The sequence below is a fragment of the Rattus norvegicus genome, chromosome 5 (genome assembly GCF_021556685.1).
Source record: "Rattus norvegicus strain SHRSP/BbbUtx chromosome 5, alternate assembly SHRSP_T2T, whole genome shotgun sequence".
NCBI lineage: Eukaryota > Metazoa > Chordata > Mammalia > Rodentia > Muridae > Rattus > Rattus norvegicus.
This window is the reverse complement of record NC_141538.1, coordinates 26,086,086-26,094,470: the sequence shown is the minus strand read 5'-3', so window position 1 is coordinate 26,094,470 and position 8,385 is coordinate 26,086,086.

Below are 8,385 nucleotides of genomic sequence, written 5' to 3'. Positions count from 1 at the left end.
TAAAATTCAACCTAATATTTTAGCCTTTGTCCATAATAAACCCTAAACTGGTCTTATTATAGTTTGAAAAGTGTAACTTCTTACTCCTGTCATTACTTTTTCTCTATTATGTGTGATTCTTCAGTATGGAAATGATTGATTCCCTCTACAACTATTAAAATAAGTGTCTTATGAATATTATTGGAACACATGTATATTTTTTAACAGTCTGTTGATCACTGTCATTATCATTTATTGCCCTCATTCCTTCAAATTTGGCACAAAGGATCTCCAGAAGCTATGTTCTGTATCATTCTAAATAATTCCTTACTACTGTCTACCTGATTTTATTTAATATTTTCTCGGGCCAAGACCAGGATCATCTATTTCTCTAAGAAAATGTCCCCCCTCATATATGGTGTCTTTTACAATACTTTCCTAATAAAACACGCATTGTACTTTCAGAATGAAGCTCACATGGTTGCTTTTGAATCTCTTTGTTGCTATTTTACACAGAATTGAAACAAACAGGTTTACTTTCATTCATGTGTATGAGTACTTGTCAAATGTATATGTGTGTGCTTCATGGACAGCAGATGAGGGCACTGGGTCTGGAATTATTGACCATTAGAACCATCAATCTGAATACTAGTTACAAACCTAGGGCAGGAAAATCGTCTGCAATGAGGCTGAGTAAGACTTCCTTCTCATTAATCAAGAATTGATGGGAAAGTAGTAGAGACCTATGGATTCCTGCTGAAATATTAACTACTGATGGACTCAAGAGGAGAGCCAGTCATTGTGTTCAGACGTATTCACATCTAGGAGCCCTCCATGCACCAGGGGATAGTTTCAAACTCATGATTCTCCAAATAAAACTAAGGACATATAATGTGAGAAGACTTATTGATCTGAGGTCAAGGTTACAGCAATCAGAACACATTAGATGCTGTCAGACATCACTTGTGAACAGATTCATGAACAAAGAATGGAAGGGTACTTTAAAAATTAACTTAAAACTTTCACACTTTTTCTGCAGTCTAGAACAGACTGGACTTCTTGGTTCTGTAAAATATTATTAGAATTCCCTGTAAAGCCATCTGTCTCTTTAAAATATTTGTTTACTTTTTAGGGTGGGGTGTTTTTAATGATTCCCTTGATAAATTTTATTATTTTTATTTGTTCTATGAATATAGCATTCCTTATTTTACTAAACACTTTTTATCTAAAATTATTTATTTTTCTGCCTTCATGATTTTTGTATGGTTCCATATTGTGTGCCTGTGTGTCTGTCTGTGTGTGTGTGCGTGCATGTATGTGTGTGCGTGTGTGTGTGTGTGTGTGTGTGTGTGTGTGTGTTGTATATACTGTAAATTACATTTTAGGTGTATCTTTGGTTATTTTTTTGTTTTCACAAGGAAATAATATTGTGACTAATTTGTTACTTGGATTAATTTTACAGCACTATTTAGTACTATTAAAATTTTCTCAAAGATCTGTTTGTATGTTTATTGGTGTGAAAACTAAAGTTAATAAATGTTTGCAGTGAATTTTTATGCACAAAGCTTGGAGAATGTGTGCATGTGCTACCAAATCTCTCTCTAATGCATATCAGTTGTTCTTTGGGTCCTAATGACTACTATGTTCAGTTTCTGTGTCTTAAGGTTCTTGACTTCCTTTCCCAGAACATATTTAATAGTGAGAGAAACATAACTGACTAATTTGTGCTTTAAAACAAATGAGAACTCTTTTCTTTTTAAATACTGTCAGTGGAAACAATTTGTCTTTTCAAATTTTTTAGGCATTGTTTGTTTATTGGTGGCTGGAGGTGCATCTGTCCCCTACTGATCTCTGTGTTCTTTCTCTTCTGCCTATTAAACAACCTGGAAGAGTCAGCTGGAGATTGAGTGGACAAACAACCTGCAACCAGGGGTTTATACTTACACCGTCACTTCACCTACGTTTCTAAAAAGCAGAAACAGCTGCCGATGGAGCCTTAAGTTCAGATTGCAAAGGGACAGCATGTACTTTTACAAGGTGACTTTAGTGATAGTAACAAGCTCATCTCAAAGCTTTTAGGGTCTTAGTAACTGACCCATCCCCCTACACCCCAGAGAGAGACAGAGAAAGAGAGAGAGAGAGAGAGAGAGAGAGAGAGAGAGAGAGAGAGAGAGAGAGAGATGTTTGCTTATGCAATAGTGTGCTAAGTGTTCAATGAATCTCATGGATACCCTTAATAAACTGCAAATAATATTCTAAGAATATTCTAGAACATGCCTTCTCAACATGTGGGTCACGACCACTGAGAGGTGCCTCTTAGGAGTTATGTTTTTTTTTTCTTTTTTCTTTTTTTCGGAGCTAGGGACCGAACCCAGGGCGGCGCTTGCTAGGCAAACGCTCTACCACTGAGCTAAATCCCCAACCCCGGGAGTTATGTTTTATATTGCAATTCATTACAGTAGACAAATTATAGTTATGAAGCACCAACAAAATAATTTTGCAGTTGAGGGTCAGCACAATGTGAGGAACTTTATTAAAGGGTCACACCATTAGAACGGTTCAGAACCACTGCTCTAACCATTGTTCTTCAGGAGAAAGAAGGATTAGCTCCAAGCATATTCCATTAGCAAGCATGAATTTTTCAGGTCAAACTGAGTTGGGGTGCTGCAGAAATGAGCACCTTACTCTGACTTGCCATAATTTCCAGATTACTTCCTGTGACGTTAATCTGCTGAAGGAAAGTATCTGACACTTTCTCATTCCTATTACTTTTCTTACCTGTTTTTACCTCTTAAACAGCTTGAAAGCAATAGACACTATGTTCATGAACGGGAAATTAAATGCACAAGTAAATGCTGGCTTTTGCCTTTTATGTTCTTAAAACTATTGCTTAGCATCTAGAATTCTCTGAAGGGAATGAATCTGATATAATTTGGTAAGGGTTAAGGCCTATGAAATCAAGTGGGATTTTTATTGCTGGGTATTCTTAGCTTATTTCCGTTCTATTGTGGCATTAATGACCTTGGGAGAGACTAAAACAAGTTCATTTTTAGCTTGCTTTTATTTTCTCTTTATTTTTCCATTTATTGGTGATTTGTGCTGCCATTACTATAGTTACATAAAATAGAATTAAAATACTTATTGGTTTTAATGTCTCAAAATACCTTGGCTAATGCAGTCTAGAAAAATAGAAAGATTTTATTCTTAGTAAATAATATTCCTAAAAATAATATTTGTTAAGATTTATGTCTACTTTCATGTTTTAATAAAGAATATGCTAAAATTCCTTATAATAAATGTGAATGTGTTTTATTGTTTATATATTCTCTTCACCACAAATAGACTTTTATGACTATACATTTTTTCAGTAATTATTAACATTTCTCTTGAGATATACATTTTTACATCTGCATCAAAACTTATTAGCAAGAGAGATCACTGGTAAATTTTGCTAATTGTGTTTTAGTGGGCAAGGTAAGACATTAATTTTGTAAGTAATTATAAGAAGAAAATAGTTCAAATGGAAAACACATTTTGACAAAAAAATGCATGTTTCATTTTAAATTTGCATAAATGAGACCAATGGAAATTAGAAATAATGCATTTAAAGGACAGAGAACGAAAGGTAAAATCTCCCCTAGATTTGTCCAATGTAGTTAATCTCAGTAAAATATTACACATTTTGGTATATTTAGCTATCATTCATAGAAGCATCATATGAAACTGGTAGTCTTTCAAACAGAGAATATATAAAATTATAAACCTTTATGTATGTTTAAGTGCTTATAAGCGAGCAATGCTAGGTAGACTTGAAGATGATAATTTAGTTAAATACCTGTTGCTTGATTGAATTCCATGTCTTTCTACCATTATTCTTTATATTAGTTAAGATAAAACTATTCCTAGAGCATAAATGAATTAGCCCCTCTTTTTTTGACACTTCAAGGGTCAAAGATGTGAATGAGGAGGTCAAGAGGGTCCAGCTATAATCCATTACAGGAATAGAAGAGGGATCAGGGGAGAGATATTTTCTAGGGTATTAGATTAAACTCCCCATCCTCAAAGACAATGGTGTATCAAGGAGGCATACAAATTTTCTGTAGATAGCTGTCATATTTGCCATTTTACCCCAATTCATCTTGGAGGGCCATCGCTGTGGGACATAGCAGGCAGCCAGCTTTGAGTTTTCAGGACAGATGTCAATGTTAAGAATTAGTTCTGGTGTTAAAGAAGGAAGGATTTGTGAGCCAGGGCTTGTCCAGGGTAACTCTGGAGAGAAAAGGATTACAGTCTCATGCTGATTAAACAGTTTCTTCTAATGAACACCTCGAGGACAGTGCCATGACATGGGAGCTCAGAGTCAGTCTATGGGCATAGGCCAGCAAAGAAGATCTATTTTTTTTGGGGGGGGGAAGTAAATCTACAATAATTTTATTATTTATTTATCTTATTAAAATATATTTTAGCTGGTCATTGGTAACACACAGCTTCACACCTTTAATGTCAGTATTTTGGAGGCAAAGACATGCAGAACTCTGAGTTCAAGGCCAACCTGGGAGAGAGAGAGAGAGAGAGAGAGAGAGAGAGAGAGAGAGAGAGAGAGAGAGAGAAGATAGTTCCAGGATAGCCATGGCAAAGCAGAGAAAATATGTCCACAAACAAACAAACAGAAAGACAAAACAAAATCAACAATAGTAAAATTAGTTTTTTCATGCACTATTTTCTAACAACAGCCTCCCCTAGTTTCTCCACAATATTCCCCACTTCCCCCCTATCCAAATTTGCATACATATGCTGAAACACACACATTAATACATACAGGAAACCATAAGACTAACTCAGAAACAATGATAACATAAGTAAAAGACCTGTGAGGTTAAAAAACAAAAATCACAGAAAAAGCATCATGAGTCAAACAACAACAAACAAAACCACAAACAGAAAAAATTCAACAAACAAAAATGAAACAAAATCTTCCAGAAATACTATTAAATATTCTTTTTTTATTAACTTGAGTATTTCTTATTTACATTTCAAATGTTATTCCCTTTCCCGGTTTCTGGGCAAACATCCCCCTAATCCCTCATCCTCCCCTTCTCTATGGGTGTTCCCCTCCCAACCCTCCCCCCCATTTCGCCCTCCCCCCAACAATCTAGTTCACTGGGGGTTCAGTCTTAGCAGGACCAAGGGCTTCCCCTTCCACTGGTGCTCTTACTAGGTTATTCATTGCTACCTATGAGGTCAGAGTCCAGGGTCAGTCCATGTATAGTCTTTAGGTAGTGGCTTAGTCCCTGGAAGCACTGGTTGCTTGGCATTGTTGTTCATAAGGGGTCTCGAGCCCCTTCAAGCTCTTCCAGTTCTTTCTCTGATTCCTTCAAAGGGGATCCTATTTTCAGTTCAGTGGTTTGCTGCTGGCATTCGCCTCTGTATTTGCTGTATTCTGGCTGTGTCTCTCAGGAGCGTTCTACATCCGGCTCCTGTCTGCCTGCACTTCTTTGCTTCATCCATCTTGTCTAATTGGGTGGCTGTATATGCATGGGCCACATGTGTGGCAGGCTCTGAATGGGTGTTCCTTCTGTGTCTGTTTTAATCTTTGCCTCTCTATTCCCTGCCAAGGGTATTCTTGTTCCCCTTTTAAAGAAGGAGTGAAGCTTTCACATTTTGATCATCCGTCTTGAGTTTCATATGTTCTATGCATCTAGGGTAATTCAAGCATTTGGGCTAATAGCCACTTATCAATGAGTGCATACCGTGTGTGTTTTTCTGTGATTGGGTTACCTCACTCAGGATGATATTTTCCAGTTCCAACCATTTGTCTATGAATTTCATAAAGTCATTGTTTTTGATAGCTGAGTAATATTCCATTGTGTAGATGTACCACATTTTCTGTATCCATTCCTCTGTTGAAGGGCATCTGGGTTCTTTCCAGTTTCTGGCTATTATAAATAAGGCTGCGATGAACATAGTGGAGCACGTGTCTTTTTTATATGTTGGGGCATCTTGTGGGTATATGCCCAAGAGAGGTATAGCTGGGTCCTCAGGCAGTTCAATGTCCAATTTTCTGAGGAACCTCCAGACTGATTTCCAGAATGGTTGTACCAGTCTGCAATCCCACCAACAATGGAGGAGTGTTCCTCTTTCTCCACATCCTCGCCAGCATCTGCTGTCACCTGAGTTTTTGATCTTAGCCATTCTCATGTTGCCCATGTCTTGCTGAGCATGGGTCTTGCCCTTGAGTGTGTTCGATTTATGCAGTGAGACTCCATTGGACAAAACAGGTTTTTCAATTGCAAGTGGTGATCTGTGGAGATCTGTTTTGGGTTAGGCGTCTGTGCACTTCCTCTCTTGGTACTAAGAGCCCACGTGGATTATATATGTATAGGTCCTGTGAAGGCTGTATGATTTTGCATTTTATTTTATTTCTTGAAGGTAATGGAGGTTAAATCATACCACTAATTCTGACTTGAATATTTTATCGCTGAAGAAAGGGATATGGTCTGTAGTTATCTTACCCTCACTTAAAAATGGCAGTCCCCGAGAGAGAAGACGTTAAATGGAAGCACGCACTGGAAAGATCGTTACATGCCTGAGAAATATTACAGGATAAATGGGAGCTTTTCAAACAGGAAAAAGATCCATATGTAATCTGAAAAAGAGCATTTATCAAAAGTTGAAAGTAGAAATCATGTATCACAGCACTTTGTGACTCAATTTCAGGCATTATAGAAGTTACACAATTGGGGGTTGCTGGAGACACACTACAATGAGTTTCATATACCAAACTGAGAATTAGAAAATTAATTTTAAAATGTGGTACATTTACACAATGGGATACTACTCGGCTATTAAAAACAATGACTTCATGAAATTCATAGGCAAATGGATGGAACTAGAAAATATCATCCTGAGTGAGGTAACCCAATCACAGAAAAACACACATGGTATGAACTCAATTAGCCCAAAAGCTCAAATTACTCAAGACACAATCCACAGACCACATGAAGCTCAAGAAGAAGGACAACCAAAGTGCAGATGCTTCCGTCCTTCTTAGAAGGGGGGACAAAATGTTCATAAGAGGAGATACAGAGACAAAGTTTGGAGCACAGACTGAAGGAATGACCATTCAGAGCCTGCCCCAGCTGGGGATCCAGCCTATACACACATGGCCACCAAACCCAGATGATATTGCAGATGCCAAGAAGTGCATGCTGACAGGAGCCTGATGTAGCTGTCTCCTGAGAGGCTCTGCCAGAGCATGACAAATACAGAGAGGCAAATGCTCACAACCAACCACTGAACCTCAAACGGGGTCCACATTGAAGGAGTTAGGGAAAGGGCTGAAGGAGCCGAAGGGGTTTGCAACCCCATAAGAACAACAATACCAATCAACCAGAGCTACCAGGGACTAAACCACCATTCAAAGTACACACATGGAAAGACCCATGGCTCCAGCAGCATATGTGGCAGAGGATGGTCTTGTTGGGCACCAAAGGGAGGAGAAACCCTTGGTCCTGTCCAGGCTAGACTCTCCAGTGTAGGGGAATGTCAAGGTGGGGAGGCAGGAAAGGGTGGGTGGATGTGTGAGGGAACACTCTCATAGAAAAAGGGGAAATGTGATAGGAGCTTTATAGATGGGAAACTGGGAAAGAGGAAAAAAATTGAAATGTAAATAAAAATATCAAAAAAGCAAAGGAACCATTGGATTATTAATAACATGGTGTAATGTGATCAAATACCTGGTTTTGTAATCATTGGCTGCTTGTAAGTAAGAAATAAAATGTTCCAGGAATACGTTTTGTTTTGTTTTGCTGTGTTTCATTTAGTTCAGTGACACAAGATGATTTCTTGAAAAATTATACAAGGCGGTAGCTACACAAAGAAGTTTTTGATGATTTTGTAATCTGAGTGTACCCATTTTTATAATCATACTAGAAGAATCAGGATTTTTTCTTTCTTTTATTTTTTATTTTTTTAGTTTGGGGCTAAGTTTCTATAAACACTCATGTTCCATATTTTATTTTATTTTAAATAAAGTGTGTGTGTGTGTGTGTGTGTGTGTGTATGTGTAAACCTTACATTTCAATCCCCTATAATAAATTGTCAGGTCCTATGATACTTTCTGTGTTAAATTTATAGGAAACTATTTTTTTCCAAATATGTGCAGTATTCTTTATTTACTATAAGACTTCAATTAATATTCAGGTTTTTCATCTTTGCCAGCATTATGTTCTGTGGTGACCTTTTCAATTTTCACCATGTAAAAATAGTCATGTATGTGTTGTTGTAAAAATATAATAAATATTGTGCTGTCTTTATCCCCCACTAGGTCAGGCACCTTTGTGCCCCATGATATCTGCTAGCTATCTTAAGTCTCAGTCAGCAAAGCCTCTCACCCGCTTTGCTCCA